Source organism: Protopterus annectens, chromosome 10.part0 (genome assembly GCF_019279795.1).
Source record: "Protopterus annectens isolate FY-2018-M chromosome 10.part0, PAN1.0, whole genome shotgun sequence".
Taxonomy (NCBI): domain Eukaryota; kingdom Metazoa; phylum Chordata; order Ceratodontiformes; family Protopteridae; genus Protopterus; species Protopterus annectens.
This window is the reverse complement of record NC_056744.1, coordinates 479,438,533-479,456,058: the sequence shown is the minus strand read 5'-3', so window position 1 is coordinate 479,456,058 and position 17,526 is coordinate 479,438,533. Positions and strand designations below refer to the sequence as shown.

The window sequence follows — 17,526 nt, the reverse complement described above, 5'->3', positions numbered from 1 at the left end:
ACAGGTATGGAGGGCGAACACATAGGGCATGGAGTTCTGAAACACATCTGGCAGAAGTAATAGCAACTAGGAAGAGAGTTTTCCAAGAGAGAAATTTCAAAGAACATGATGCTGCTGGTTCAAAGGGTGGCAGTATCAAGGAGGCCAGAACCAAACTGAGATCCCAAGGTGGAAGAGGCTCTCTCACTGGGGTTCTAAGTAGAGATGTATCTCTCATGAATGCCTTACAGAGTTTGTGAGACATTATGCTTGAGTTAAAAACTCCGATGTGAAAATTTGAAATGGCAGCTAGTTGTACTGATAGTAGCAGCAGCTGCACCAGATTGAAACAGTTCTGCTACGAAATCCAAAATTTTGTGTACTGGAGCTGTAAAAGGATCTAAATTCTTGGATTCTGCACAGTAAAAGAATCTTTTCCATTTGCTAGCATAAACTTTCCTTGTAGTTGTATTATGGAAGGAAACAATAATATCACGCACTGCTGGGGAAATATTGGGGAGCCTGGCTAAGATTGGAAGTGGAGTAACCAAGCTGTGAGCTTGAGAGATTGGAGTGATTGGTGTAACCTGCCTGACTGATGAATCAAGAGGTCCAGCACTGGGTCCAAAACCCAAGGCTGGGCTAGAAGGTGGGTGTTAAGGAACAGAAACCAAATCTGTTGAGGCCAATAGGGGGCAATGAGGATCATCTTGAAACCCAACGATTTTGCTTTCTGAATGACTTTTGGAATTAGGGGGAAGGGGGGAAATGTATAAAGGAGTCCCTGAGGCCAGTCATGGACTAGAGCATCCCTGGGTGTCTGACCTGGAGGAGGAACAAGGGAGAAATAGCTGCTGCATTTGTTGTTGAGGGTAGAGGCAAAGAGATCGCAGCAAGGCTGGCCCTATTTGCGGAAAATAAGATCCACAATTTCCTGTTTCAGAAACCACTCGTGCGGCATGGGGATAGCCCTGCTGAGCCTGCTCGCTATTACGTTGGATTTCCCAGGGATATGCATTGCTGTTAGAAAACGTTGGGAGGAAATCACCCATTCCCACAGTCTGAGGGCCTCTCGGCACAAGGGGTAAGACCTGGTTCCACCCTGTTTGTTAATGTACCAAGCCACTGACATGTTGTCTGTCTGTATTGCAATAGTACCAGCATGGAGAGAGTCTTTAAGAGCTTGCAACGCTAGGAGCACAGCTCTCATCTCTAGGACGTTGATGTGCAAGTGGTACTCATGAGGTTACCACGTGCCTTGGACTGTCTTCCTTAGATAATGCCCCCCCCCACCCTATCAAGGAAGCATCAGTGGTCACTGTGGCAACCAGATGGGATTCCATGAAAGGTCTGCCCTGAGTCACCAGTGGGGAGACCATCCACCAGGAAAGGTGTCTTTTGCAAGATTCCGTAATTAGCATCATGTGAGACATGGGTAATTCCTGGAAGGACCATTGTGTGAAAAGAAGCCACTGAAGAATTCTCATGTGAAAGCGTGCTAAGGGAACTAGAAGAATGGCTGCTGCCATGGACCCTACAGCTTGAAGGACATATTTGACTTGAATTCTTTTGCTCCTCAGGAGAAGTGACACCTGTTGTTGAATAATGGAAACTCTTTCCTGAGGCAATTTTACAATAATTTTTCTTGTGTCTAGCTCTGCTCCTATGTATGTAATAGATTGACAGGGCAACAAGGCAGAGTTTTTGAAGCTTATTGCGATGCCTAGTTGAGTACAGGATGTGATGGTGTAATCTCATGTCTCTATAAGTTGTTGCCTGGTGGTAGCAGTGAAAAGCCAGTCATCTAGATAAGGAAACACCTGGAATCCTAGATGTCTCAGGTGAGCCATAACTACTGCCATGCATTTGGTGAACATCCTGGGGGCTGTGGTGAGACCAAAGGGCAGAGCTCTGAATAGGTATTGACTAGCCCCTAGCCAAAAGCATAGAAATCTCCTGGACCGTCTGTCCATTTTTATATGATAGTACACGTCCTGAAGATCTATGGAGCACATCCAAATGTCCTGACCCAGAAAGGGGAGAATGGACTGCAGTGTTACCATCTGGAACTTTTCTTTTTGTACAGATTTGTTTAATTTGCTGAGATCCAGTATTGGTCTCCAGTTCCCTGTCTTTTTTGGCACTAAAAAGAATCTTGAGTAAGTTCCAGATCCTGCTTGGTCTGCGGGGACTTCCTGGATGGCTCTTTTTTCTATCAGTCTTGAAACTTCTGTGACTGCCTGATCCCATAGATTGGGTGGAACATCTGGGATGGATTTATTTGAAACAAGAGGGGGTTGATGGAAGGGAATTTTGTAACCTCCAGATATAATGAATAGTACCCATTTGTCTTTTGTAATATTTTGCCAGGTGATTGGGTACAATGAAAGCCTTCCCTCGGCTGCCTCCAGAGTTGAGCAGTCGGGCATCCCTTCAGGGATGTTGATAGGGTTTGGAAGAGAATGTATCTCTGCCACCCTGATTTTGCAGACCCCCTCTGCCACGAGGGCGGTGTCTGCCATTGTTATTGTTTCCCCCTCTGCCCCTTGGGGAAAAAATCACCATGTGCATCAGGCAAGGGTCCCTGGGATTTTCGAAACCACATCTTTCCACCCTTCTGACCCTTTGGGTATGGTCTGGTTGGAGTGGAAAAACGGACTCAAACATCAGAGAGCATTTTGCCTTCTTGCTGGCACCTGGTAAGTGTGTTTTCACCTGAGGCCCAAAGAAAGAGGAGCCATCAAAGGGGGTATTGGTGAAGGACGCTCTGAAAGTTTCTGCAAACTGACACAGCCACAGCCAAGAATGTCTCCTAAGAGCAACTCCTGTTCCTGCAGCTCTGCTCGCTCCATTGGCTGTGTATGAAATAAGCCTCATGGAGGAGTTGACTACTGAATTTAAAGTCACCAGCTGGGTAGCTACCTTGGCTGAAGCTTCCTCAGCTGTGGGATCTTGTAGGGTATCTCCAAGCTCTTTTAGGAGATCCCTCTAAAGTCTAGTAAAATGGGAAATATAGTTCAGGGACCTAAGGGAGAAGGTCGCTAATGAAAACATTCACTTCCCATATCTGTCCATCATATGAGACTCTATATTCAGTGGATGGACAGATGAGGAGGTTTCAGCTAACTCTCTATTTGTGGCTGCTGCTACCACCATGGCATCAACTGGGACACCTTTAGTAAGGAGTTGTTTGTCTTGGAGGGCTGTGATAAATTTATTAGGTCTCCTTGGGACAGGTTCTATGGAATCTGGAGCTGACCAAGCCTTTCAAGACACTACGGACATGAGTGGATCAAAAGGCAGAGACACCTAGGAGGTGGAAGTTCAGGAACCAAATGCGTCCAGGTATACAGACTCATCCTCGGAGGGGGCTAGGGAAGTCCAGCTACGCCTCTGCCTAAGAATCTCAAGGATGTCCGAAAAGGAAACATCTTCAGAGGGGGACCTTGGGGGACCTTGGGGACCCCTCCGATTCATCCAGGTCTGTATCTGAGGTGGCAGACTCAGGGGAGTCTTGGTGCTTCCCCTTGCACTTTTTCTTCCAAAAAGCCTGCTCAGAATGCTCTAGGGAGGTTTCAGAAGAAGAGGGTTCACTCAATGGGGTGTCCTGGGGCATAGGTTCCCTAAGCTTTGGGGCTGGAGGAGGAGCAGAGGTTGGCACAGGCATGAAAGGAGACGGAGCCAATGGGACCGATACTGGGGCCATCTGTGGTGACAGCACTCTCTGCATGACCTTGACACAAAGAGGACTCTGGCTTCGAAGAGACAAGAATCCCACTCTGCGCCAAGGGCAACAGCTCCGATGTGGGAGCCGAGCTCAACTGAGCCGATGCTCAGAGAGGGAGAGCGGGGTTGGACAAGGGTCCAATGCCACTTCCCCCCTCAGAGCCGACGAGAGAGCCTCGGCACCCAGATACCTCAATGGAAGGAAGAACCGAGGTAATCGGAGCCAACATCGGAGCCGAAGAGATCACAGCCGAAGGAACCACTATCAGAACGTCCATGGACTCCGGCTCCAAACTCTGCATAGTCAGAGCAGGAATCGATATCAAAATGGATGGAACCATGGCCTGTTGATGCAGGCTCGAAAGCAATTTTGCAAGGGCCTGTAACTTCAGCAACCTACTGACCACTATCTCCACATCCTGATCTGATAACCTCGAGGACTGAGAGGAATGGGAAGATGAGCTATGACTGGCTTTGCTCTGAAGTAAGGGTGATTGTGGCATTGAGCGAATCTGTTCCAGTGAAGGAGACCTAGCTCATTTGTGACTCCGAGACGGCTGTGAGGTAACAGTTGGAGCTGACAGAGGAGTAGTCTTGTCTGTGCTAGAGGGCACCGACACACTTGGTCTGTCAAGCTCACAGGTTGGTTCCGAACATGGAGCCGACAGCTTGACTGACTTCAGAGATTTCACTGGTGGAGATGCTTTAGCTGGAGAATCCTGTTTCAAAAATCCATGGAGGATTAGCTTGTTTTTCCACTCCTGCAGGACCCTTAGACTAAAGGCATGACAACTAGAGCAAGAGTCCTGCAGGTGCAGAGCCCCCAAGCAACGAGTATGCCCATCTGTCAGAGACATCTTCTGACAGCATGAGTCACACTTTTTAAAGCCTGAGGTTTTAACTTCCTTGGACATTCTAAGAAAAAAAGAAGGAAGTACCACACAAAAAGACACACCACAATAATAAAAATTATATTGATAAAAACCTTAAAGGAGAGCCTCTAACTTACATGACTGTCCTTAAGGGGGAGGGACTCTCTAAGTTAAGCGAGTTCAGGGAAAAACAGAAGGCCTAGTGACTAAGGGGTGATGGCCAACACAGCACAAAAACACAGCAAAGGACCAAATAAGGGGTCTACGACTAAATAAACTTACAAACTACTATAAACAGTGAAAATACAATACTAACTTTTCAAGTAAATTATTTAACTTTAAACAGAGAAAAAAGTTATACTAAGCCTGAGCTAGTATTGACACAACCTCGCAGCTGAAGTGGCAAACGAGATCTGGGTAGCTGATGCTGGGCATTCTGGGATAAGGGTAGCCTCGAGCCAGTAAAGAGCTCTCGAGCTATAGAAAGTGTCCGAGTCAGAGCCGATCATCAGCAAGAACGAAGGCGAGATTGGACAACTTAACATCTAAAGTTTTATTGAAAAAGGGAAAAGGAAAGTAGACAGGTTAATAAATATTTTAAAATGTACTTAGCTGTGAGAGGAGAGTCGGCTGATGCATCTTGATACAAGAGTGGCAAACGAGATCTGAGGTAATACAGAGAAGGGCACTGTGGGTAGAGTCTTAGCTTGAGAGATTTTTGGCTGACATAAGCTTTATAATGGCTGAACCAGTTCCGAGGATCAGAACAGACTATCCCAAGAGTCAAGAATAGATGAATATTGACAACATCAGATCAACTGTTTCATCATCCTTGTCAGAAAGGAATTAACTAAAGCTATAGCTGTTGGGTCAGGAATGGGATGAGTATATAAAAATTTGAAAGACTGAGGAACTCTGTACATTCTCTCTTGTTTCTTAGATGCAGGTGGGTGGCTGTCAGCATGACCACAAGCTGTGGCAAACACAACCTCCAATGCTGACAGCACTTGGGGGGGGGGTCTCTGAATTCCAGTTATAACAGCTCATAGCATTTTGTGAGGGAATAAGAAACCTCAGTGTTCTCCACTGAAAACACTGGGACATTCTGGAAATACTCTCAGAGAAAGAGAATTCCTTGAAGGAAGATTCAGATAATGTGCTCTCCTCTGAGTCTGACTCAGAAATCTGAAGAGTAAAATCTGTATCTGTCCTATCATATTCCTCTCCAGATTCAATTTCTTGAATCTTTTCACAAAAAGGGGCATCCATTTTTCCTTTACCAGAAACCACCTGATAAAATGGGTCACTAATCTATACAAGACCCTGAGCCAAACTTAATAAACTACCCCTGTCCAGTTAAACTGGTGCAGGAAAAGACAGATGTTTAGTTTTCTGTTTCTTTTTGACAGGAAATTTGGGGCAAATAGGATTATTAGTGGCTGCAACAGCTTCCCTAGGGGTGGACCCAACATTCTGGTTAAGCAGGGGCACTTTCCTTGTCCCTTCTCCAAGTGTGACTTTCTATTGCCCACTGAGGGGACTCCAAGAGATGCTAAGGACATGTCAAACTCTCTGTCCATGATGGTTATAGGGGCTACACCAGAGGGATCAGAAGAAAAAAGATGAATGGTCTGATGAACCAGCTTTGGTCTCAGCAGGGTCACCCACTAATGGCTGAGGTGAAATGCCAGCCTGCGGTGGTGGTATTGGCTGCTTAACAATCTTTTTCTTTTTTTGCTAGAAGAAAGTCCAATCAAGGGACCTGTGTATTGTCCCATGGTTTAGCTAAAAGTGGTGCATGATTCTAGGGGAAGCTCAGCATCAAGTGTTGGTAAAATAGGTAAGTAGCAAAAAAGTAACTTTTTGCTAGAAAAAAACAGCAAAAAACACTCATTTTAAACACTTACCTAGCCCCCAAAAAGTAAAATAAAAGTTTCTCCACAGAAAAATTAGTTTTAAACAACTTTCAAAGTGAGCGCCTGTTTAAAAGTCTATAAAAGTCAATGAGACAGTTACAAAAAACAGTTTTCCCTAGATTTAAAGTATAATTTTTAAATAAAAAGCAACTTTTGTGTGACAAATTGTAAAGTAGAAGCTTTTTCCCCTAAGATATCATAACTGCCCAGAAATAGAACAGCATTAGCAGACTGCGATCCTTGAAAGCATTTACAGAAACATTCTCTTCAGCTTCAGGAAATCTGTGAGGGGGTTGGCACCCGAACCTGACTATGCAGGATATAATCCAAAAAACACACGAAAGTCACCACACGTCAAGATTTAATGAAGCTTTCAGGTCTACACCCTTCCTCAGCATATAAAAAATACATCCATTCATTGCTTTTAAATAGAGGATTAATTCTATCACATGATTAAGCCTTAAAGGAACATGAACAATTAACCTATCTTAAACATTAGCTAAAATCTAACTTTTATAAACATTCATTAAAAACATTCATTAAAAAATTGTTATAAATACAAAACAAAATGTACATATACAATATAAAAATATAGACAGTATGTAAACATATAGGAAATAGCAGAGCTACAGACATTCAAAGATATTGTTTTTGCCTATTTATCAAAATTGGTTTTATACTAACAGCACTATTAAGACCAGGTGGTTTATCTGCTTGTAAATGAACTATCCATTCATATTCCCTTGTTTGTAGATAGTTATCTAGATCACCTCCCCTTGATCCTAGAACTAACACACAAATAACTCTAAATTTGAAAGTGTGGTCTGGGAAGTCCATCACATGCCTATATAACCCATTTGATTCAACTTTTCTTTTCATTTCAGACTTGTGCTCTATTATTCTATCCTTTAATTTCCTACATGTTTTTCCCACATAAAATACATTGCATTGTGTGCACATTGCTAAATAAACTAATTTTGTCGTATTGCAGTCAGCCCTACATTTAAAGGTGAATTCTTCATTTGTTAAGGGATGCTGAAAATATCCTATTGTTTCATATATATCCACACAACAAGTGCAGTTGTGGCACTTATATGTTCCTATTTTAGTTGGTATATTTTTTGGAACATCAATAAAATCTTTATAACAGAGCATCTGTTTTATCGATTGCCCATTCCTGTAAGCAAATCTCGGTCTCAAACCCAGAATGTCCCTCAATTCCGGTTGGGCCATCAATATCACCCAGTTCTTTTCAATAATCTTACGAACTTTTATGGTGTTGGTATTATTATTTGTAACAGATTTTACTAGATCAGTTGTCTGTAATAATGTGGTTTCACGAGGGAAGATGAAGACTCAGGGAGAGGTAGAGTGGGGGAGGGAGCGTGAGGAACCCAATAATCATTCTGACTTAATGAACTGTCCTTAGTTTTGTGAGGCTTTCCCTTTTTTTTTGGAGACTCATTGCCACTGATTTTTGAAATCCTGTTTATTAGGACCGTGCTACTTAATTTACTTTTTAAAAATGGGGGGTGAGTTGGAAGGAAAATGCTTATTTGCAATTGAAAAGTAAGGTTGGAAAATGTGTGTCATCCCTTGAATTAACTTGCCTCTCTTAAGCCTCATATAGTTTCAAATTTCATAGGTTTATAAGAGATTACTAAGCTAACAGGTTAAGAGCCCTGGTAAGCCTAGCCAATATAATCTAATTTTACCCAATATATGGCTCCTAGGGGCTTGAGGATGGAATGGGTTTGTGCCTATGCCTTGAGTATCTTACAGACTGGACCTGTCCATATGGGCTATAGGTGCTACCCAGCTGAGTATTTGCGATTCCCCATCCATAGATCCAAAGTGCTTTTAAAGAGGGTCAGGGAAGGACTCTGCTTAACATGAACAGGAAGGCTGTTCTAAAGAAGGGACCATCTCTGAGACACATATCTGTTCTTCCAGTATGTTTTGTTTGAGCTACTAACTAAGTCAAGATTCCTTGATCAAGTGACTCTTGTTCTACTTGGCTTGTGAATATGTAGTAGCTTCATCAGGGCTGTATTTGTGAGTGCCTTGAAGGTCAGGCATAGGTCACCCCTTAATAGTCAGTAGGAGACAGAGTAAAGGTTTAGGGCTTTTAGTCCATCCACACAGGACATGCTTACATCCTGTATTTTCTTTGTAAGGAACCTCTGAGGTCACTCCAGCTGTTGTAAGTGCCAAATCCAGTACATGCCAAATGGCACATTGTACTTGATTATTGGTTAAATGAGGGCTGAATACAGCGGCACTATAATTTCCTTGGGTCTGGACACCATACCTTTACTTATAAGTCATACCAATTAGGACTTCCTCACCACTGTGGACATATGTTGGTCAAATTTCAGGTTACTATCTATCTGTGTACCTACAGCTCTTACCTCTAAGTCTACTCATAAGGGTATACTATTGATGTTGTAATTTGCAGGGGTATTTGACTTCCCAAAGGGTAAGATAATGCATTTTATCACATTTAGTTTTAGGCCATGTGTCTGGCACTAATCATATGTCTGATTTAGACCCTTCTGAATGATATCCGTGTCACTGGGGATTCAATGACTGGCCCCAGCTTGCAGTCATCACAAACTTTGTCATCCAGAGGCCTTCCACATTAACCTTGACTTCAGAGAACTATATTCTGAACAGCAGTGGTCCCAGCACTGAGCCCTGTGGCACACCACTAATAGTTGGCCTCTTGCTGGATCTGGATTGACCCACTTTTCCACATGTGTGTTATTCATGATCCAATTGGATATCCATCTGATGACATAGGGATTTATTCTCAATTTTGTGGGGTTTTTTATAATACCCAAGTGAGGAACTGTGTCAAATGTCTTGACCAGGTGAAGGTAGAGGTATGTACTGCCTTACCCTCATCCATGGCCTTAATTAACTTATCAAAGAAATCCACCAGATTCAGTACACATATCCTGCCTCTGACAAAGCCAAATTGGGTTGTTCCTGGGTTTGGAGGTTTCTTATTTCATTATTTATCAGATCCACGATTACTCTTTCCATGGTTTTACATATAAGACGAGTCAAACTTATGGGTCTGTAACTTCCTTGGTTAAGTAGAGTAGATGGTCCTCCTTTATGCAGAGGGATGACTGCTGCTGTCCTCCACTGTATTAGTGCAAAGCCAGACCAAACACTGTGGTTAAACAGAGCTTAATAGGCCTTATAAGTCCTGATTTAAGCTGTTTAAGAGGCAACTTGGCATATCATCAGGCCCCATTAAAGCTGTGTTTTTAGCTTTAGAGAGTGTAGTGGTAATCTGTTCTTTGGTGATAATTGGTGGTGGAGTAGTGGAGGGTATTTCTTGGGGGAGAATTGGGGATGATGAGGAGGTGATATTTGAACTGAATTTGTTGGCCAGCAGATTTGCTGTATCTTCTGGTTGAGTATAGGTGATGCCATCTACAACTAATTCCACACATTGCTGGATGCTGCCCTTAAGACTGCAGACATAACTGAAAAATGCCTTATGGTTATCTTTACCTTTGGTAGCTATTTCTACTTCATAGTCTGATTTCAGAGACTTGGCTAGCTCCCTGATTCACTTGTTTAGACTTATAAGGGACTTTTTGCTCTGTTGTGTAAATTCCCTCTCACGTCTCAACATGATTATCTTTCTTTTGTTGTACAACCTATTAATACCAAGGGTCCACCATGGTGGCTTGTTTTTGTGGTTTGACCTGGGTTTATTTCAGTCTGGTACTGCCATTTGTACACAGTTGTTTATATGGTCATACAGGGTTTTTATGTACACCTCTGTATAGGTTTCTGTATTTTCTAGATTTGGTGGAGCTTAAAAACTAGCTATGCTGTCCCTTAATAGGGGTAATTTACCTCAGACAAGTTCTTAAAATTGTTGGGGTTAGGAGGAGGGACTAGTTTTACCTTTATTTCAAGGAAGACCACTTTGTGATCTGATCTTACCAGTGAGGACATCACACTGGGCAAGGAGGGTTGCAGCACTCTCCCATAATTTCTGAGTACCAGAGCTGGGATATTTGTTCCTCTAGTCAGAGTGCAGATTAGCTTCTCCAGGGTATTTGAATTTACAAGATCAAGAAATCTTTAGGCCTGCATGTTAGTGGCCATATATGCTTCCCAATTAATAGAGGGGTAGTTAAAATCACCCATGAGTATGGTATCGGGCTGGATGATTAGTGATTCTAGTAACTTTAGGTATGATATATGGATTTCCTGCTTCATGGTGGGGCCCTGTAACTAAAACTTGTAAAAATGTAGCTACTGTAATTGTTAGTTAGAATTATATCTAATAACTCCTCAACCAAACCAATTTCACTGCTGGGGGCTCCCAGATTCTTTAACTTACTGGAAACCTACTTAATCCCTTCTTGGTGGGGGATAGATGTATACAAATCTTTTACATCAATGGTCATGAAGTTAAAATCACCTTTAAATTCCAGTTGATTTATTTCCTTCAGAAATGACCATGAATCCTTACAAATTTGGTTCTCTTGCTTAATATATTTTTTCAGGACAGAGTCCACTACTTTAGCGCAACTGTATGTAATACTGTTACATGCGTCTACTAGTGGCCTCATAGGAGGATCCTCTATATTTTTGTGGACTTTTGGCACACCAAACAGTAGCAGGATTCTTGGTGCCACCATGGTCATATAATTATACATATCTAGGTCAATTTTTGCTTCTATAAACAAATCATTTATAAACGCTTTTATTCTGGTATAAGCTGTATTGAGTTCACTTCTTGAAACATTAACATATGTCTCACTATCCAACAACAGCTTCATTCTCTCTTTATAATCATCTTTGTGCATAATGACCAACCCCCCTCCCTTATCTGGTTTCATAAATCTAAGGGGTAGTTTTTGTATGTCACAAATTGCTTGCCTTTCCTGTTTGGTAATGTTTCTTTCCCTTTTAAGCATCGTTCTATTTTCTACATTTTTACAAGTCTGAGTTTGGGCCCTGTAGCTAGTAAGAATATGGTAATGGATTTTTCCCAAGGTTAGTTGGACATGGAGTAGCTCAAGCATGTCATATTGTTTGATCATCCTTGAGGTGTGCTTATCCTTTATGTAGATAGATACACCATTCCCTTTTGCTCTTTCATGTTTAGTGGGTGTTTAAAACGTATGACGGGTGCTATAGTCATACACTGCTGGAGTGCTTTCCATGGCTTTGAACCATGTTTCAGTAACTGCACAGACATCAGCATTCTCCAGGGTGAGGAGAGCTTCTAGGGAGTGCAATTTCTTGTAGAGACTCATAGCATTAAGCAGAAACACTTTTAGCTTGTCCTGAGTATTTTTTGTTATGTTGAAAGGTTTGTCTGCTTGACAATGCCTAAAAATGGCACTTTTGGGGTGGATAAAGTTTTGGTCCATATTTGAAAGCCTATAGGTATCTGGTGAAGACCATCACTGACAAAACAGCATGGCCTGTCAGCCATGTCCTCCCAGGCTGACAAGTATTGGACCCCTTTGGAATGACACCACTAGCTGTTAAATCAATCATTTTCTGCAATTATTGTGGCATCCTTGGAGATGGCAGAATGCCCCTCAATGCAAAGCTCATACTTCCCTGTGATGTCCCTCTTACCAGGCTGGATAAGGAGAAGGTTATAGTTAGTTGCCTGTCAGGGGCCAGGATCCACCAGATCACCCAAAAACTCAGGTCACTTACTCCCAAGTACCTGTATGACTCAGTCATAGTCCATGTGGATGTGAATGACCTGAGACACATCTCCTTAGACTATATGAAGAAAGACATTTTGTTTTCTGCTTTGATAAAATTGCTTGGCCTGGTGCTTTTGTCTATGTGGCAGATAGACACTTGCATTACTCAGGCTTCACATTTCACATGCTTTCTTTCATTGATTAGTTTGTTTTTTGAGTGATACTTAAATACATTGTCCAGGGATAATTTAAATTGTCAGCTTTAATATCCTAAAGAAGATTTTGAGAATGTCAGCAAGCAAATCTTCTCACTACTGACCCATAAGCAGCAGCCATGGAAACAGTATCAGAAATGTCATAAGAATACTTTAAGGCATGTTTAATAACATGAGAAGCAGATCCAAAAGAGGCATTCAAATAATTTTTTGCCTCCAAAGAGGGAAGGGTAAGAGTAAACTTTTTCATGTCCTCCAAAGGCAGAAGTTTAAACTTTAACAAATCCTGGCAATTCAAAATTCTAAATGTTACAGTGGCAGCAGAATAAACTTTCTTCCCAAATCTGTCAAAAGTTTTTCCATCCTTAACAAAAGGAATGGGATTAGTAGATTTGTCTAACAGAAGCAGTTTTGTACAGGGAAATCAGTGCTTCAAGATTAGAAAACAAATATTTGCAAGTCTATGATACTCTGTATAACTTATCAGACTTTCTTGGGACAAGAGTTTGGCTGTCAAGTAAACTACAAGACGTGAAAAACATTCTCTAAAGCACATAAAAGAAGAGGACAGCTGCAGAATGAGGAGTGTCCAACTGTAACAAAACATAATACATTTACTGAGCAATAGGAATTTCATTCTGATTCCACTGAAAACCTCTTTCATTTTAGCAAAAGTCTCAGAAAAAGAAAGGACTTCTGGAAGGAATTCTGAAGCAACACTTTCCTCAGAATCAGACTCTTCAGGTTGAGTAGAAAAGCCTGAAGTAAAACATTCATCCTGCAATTCCTGCCCTTGACACTGAATTTTAGAGTCAGAAAGTGAAGAAACACATTTTCTTTTCTTTTCTGAAGAGGACATGGGAGGAGTAATGCAAATGTAAATTCTAGCAAATCCCAGCAAACATTTAATGTCCACAGAAAAAGAAACAGCAGACACTACATTTTTCAAGTTTACTTTTCTTTTCCTAGGAGACTCCTTGGAAGAGGACCAACTAAAATAGGCATGTTCTTCCAGGGCTCAGGCTCCCTTTACCAGCTATTTGATATTTTAGCAGTCCCCCCCCACAAGACCAACATGAATGGTTTTCTCTTGCCCATGGAAAGCATCCTACAGCCACAGAGACATGTCTATTCCCTGGTCCTTGGTGATTGCAGGTACTACGCCAGAGAGACCGGGGAAAAAGATGAGCTGTCTGAGGAACCAAGACCAGTCACAGCAGAGTCACTCATCAGCAGCAGCAGCTGAGGCACAACCGGAGCCAGTCTGATAAACAAAGATTCCCTAACTACTTTCTTTTTCTTGCAAATGGGGGAGGGAAGACCAACAAAGAGCAGTTAGTGCTCCCTAGGTGGAGCTGAGGTTGAAGGACTGAAGATGGGTAGCAGAACCTGAAAAGGCTGGTAAACTTTTAAGCAACCAAAAGGTGGTTCTGAGGTAAGAAAACCATTGTCGCCCCCCGCCCACAAGCACAATATCCTGTCCCTAATACATAAAACATGCAAAACCCTGAAGGAATAAAAATAAAAAAAATAAATTTTACACATTTTTTGACAGAAGCATTTTAACAAACTCTCTCCCCTGACAAGAAGTGACAGTCCAAAAAGTATAAATTTCCTATGGAAAAAAATAGTATCTGACAAAAAAAGGCTCACAAGTTTTCCTTGGAAAATTAAATTTGTGTAAGGTTTTCCTCAACAGGAGATTTATCTGACCAGCCTTGTTGCATCACTAGACATCCAACAGGTCCATGGAGCACACTTCAGTGGCAAGAAAGCTCTGACATTTATGATGCTCAGACATTTTATAGGAGCTCCTCTCAAGCTCCGGATTACAGCAGTTGATGATACTCTTAAGCTTTGAAAAGCTGGCCAGTGGCATGGGGTAGGATTAATATAGCTTAGGGTACTGCAACACTGGTCTAATGTTAAACATCTGCTACACCTTCATTGTGTTTAGAAAGGATATACTGGATGGCGCAGTGGTTGCACTGTCACCTCACAGCAAAGGTTCTCCATTTCGATTCTCAGCTAGAGTGCCTTCTGTGCAGAGTCTGCATGTCCTCCCTGCATTCATGTGGGTTCCATCTGGGTGCTCTAATTTCCTCCCACATTATAAAGACATGCATCTGAGTGTTTCTCCCCGAGCCTCCACTGAAAATTGGCTTTGTTCCAAGTCAGACTTTCCCGGTAAATAAATGTTAAATAAATAAATATCAGCAGACAGAGTTATGAGACTGACAGGTTTAGAAATGGACTCCGGTGTGCACTAAAAGGAGAGCAGTAGGTGTTACCAAATAATCAAAGAAGGGCAGTAAGTATTACTAAATAATCTCAGCAGATGGTACTATGATGCAACAGCACTACTAGATAGTGCCAGATTATTAAGGTGGTGTTTTGGTAGGTATCATTAAATACACAAAAATATGATTTGTAAAGTATAACTGGCAATGTCAGTGGTATTAAGGTGTATAACTCCGAACAAACACCAAAAACAGTCCCAGTCACTGATATATGCACTGACCACGAAAATTCATACACTTTCCTTTTATTTAAATATTAAAATCTCATCAAATACTGGTTAAGCGCTTTCATCTACTAATGGTAGATTTCATCAGAACCATTACTAACAGCCATTATTCCCTTTTTATATGGCTCTAAACCAATCAAAAACTTAAATTGTGTACCCTATGCAAACTAATTAAAATTTAAAGTGCTCAGTGCATGATTCCACAACATCTACCTATCTCAATTTTCTTTTTTTACCACAAATAAAACGTTTATATTTGGACTGTTCGTCAAACATAATTAATATAAAAACTCAATATTAGATATATACTAATGAAACAAACAGTTCACATAAAATATGAAAATGTGTCTAAAAATATTAAAAATATTAAAAAATCTTGATTGCCTAATGTTTGTGATGCTATATATATAGTCCCCAATTATGACCTCAACTAACAATACTTCTACCATAGCTGTCTGAATATTCCTCATATTTGATCTTCACCTAAACTTCTCTAATACTGACTTAATGGATATGGTGTCATTAAGTCCTGGATATCCAGATAAATTAAGCTTAATTTGCCATCTTGTTTCCTTCTCTCTCAATAATAATTTTGTATTCCCACCCCTGGGATTAGGTTTAATAGATTCCAATATGCCAAAATCAAAGGAACTACAGGTACTATTACCATTGAGATGTCTCCATAAGGCATTATTTGTATCCTGCCTTTTTATCCTATAGTAATGCTCATATATTCTATTCCTCAGACATCTTACAATCATCCCTACATAATAACATGGACATTTTGTACACTTTGCCAGGTACACCACATGGGATGTCCTACAATTACCTTTTCGAAATCTTATAATTGTACTATGGGGATCTTCTAAAGTGATAGTCTTAGCTGGTATAATATATTTACACTAGTTACACCTCCCACACCTAGATGTTCCACTATCCTGTTGTTTATAACTCAAACTTTTTTTCATCCCGAATCTCGTCTTAAGGTTATTTCCATTCCTATATACAAATTTTGGTCCATCTCCCACTACCTTATAAACACTATCTTCTGTTTTTAAAATATTCCAGTTACTCTGAATAATTTTTTTAATGCCATTCACCTCTGGTGCATATTGTAATATACATGCTCTAGTAAAATCATTTGTTTCCAAAGGTCTATTATGTCCTTGTACACCACTGTTCTCTCCGCCTAATATTGGCTTATATTTTTCCCCCATTCTTTCTTAATATATTCTGTGATGTCCAAAATCATTTCTTTCGGATATCCCCTTGCTTCAAACATTTTATCTATATTGTCCATTTCCAACACCATGTCTGAATACTGGGAAGTCATTCTGGCAGCTCGGATACATTGCCCTTTTATTATACTCCTTTTTTGGTGTGAGGGGTGACAGCTAGTGAACTCTAAATAATCATTACTGAAAGTTTCTTTCCTAAATAAATTGGACTTAAATCCACTGTCAACTAGTGTGATTCTGGTGTCCAAAAATGCTATACTCTTCTTATCCATATTAAATGTGAACCGTAGATAATCACATCTGGTGTTAAGATATGTTATGAATTCATTGATGCTGCTTTCATTTCCCCTCCACACTAAGAAAACATCATCCAAAAATCTTAGGTAACATACAATATGAGACTTCCATTTACTTAGTAGGATGAATTCTTCCTCCCAATCTGAAAGAAATAGATTAGCATACATGGGGGCACATGCAGCCCCCATTGCTACACCTTTACTTTGCCTATAATATTCCCCTTGAAACATAATATGAGTCAAAACTACCTCCATGAAGTCCATTATTAGACTTATTCTATCCCATTCCATATCGCCATATTTCTGTATACTGTTTTGGAATCTGGCTAGTCCTTCCTCCAAAGGGATACTGGAAAAAAGATCGACAACATCAATGGTAATTAATATGCTGTCATCAGTAATGTATCGATTGTCTAATCTACCTAGAAAATCCCAGGAATCCTTCACAATATGACTAATCTTTGTATATAAAGTTTTTAACCAGCCATCCACTACTTTACCAAATGGAAAAGTTTTAGATTTGCTACCCGATATGATGGGTCGAAAAGGAGGTTCTAATATATTTTTATGAACTTTGGGAATTCCAACAATGGTACTGATAATTGGGGAGTCTTCCTTTAAAAATTCATATAAATTAATATTAATTCTATTATCTAATAACATTTCTTCTAAAATTAAATCCACTTTGTGATATCCAATGTTGACTTCATTGATAGATGTAACCTCATAATTGCCTGAATTAAGTAATATACTGTTAATTTTATTATTATATTCGTCAACATCGTATATGACTACACCCCCCTCCCTTATCAGGCTTCATTATTCTTATGTTATTGCTAGCCTGAATTTGTCTCATTATTTCATATTCTTTATAACATAAGTTATGTTGATGTTTTATTCGATTATTTGTATGTTTGTATAACTCATTAAGAACAACTTTTTCATATATGGCCAAAGTATTATTTAGGGGGGGTGTGAATGTACTTTTTTTTCTTGAATTCATCCTTTTCTATTACATTTTTCCCTTTGAAATATACAGCTAAATTAAGCTTTCT

General features: G+C 40.5%; 1 protein-coding gene across 1 annotated transcript in view; it reads right to left on the bottom strand.

The window, feature by feature from the left end:
• Nucleotides 1-17,526, bottom strand: part of CFAP57 (cilia and flagella associated protein 57) — a 1,240,893-nt gene that overhangs the window by 427,460 nt on the left and 795,907 nt on the right. The gene's annotated exons all lie outside the window — the stretch shown is intronic.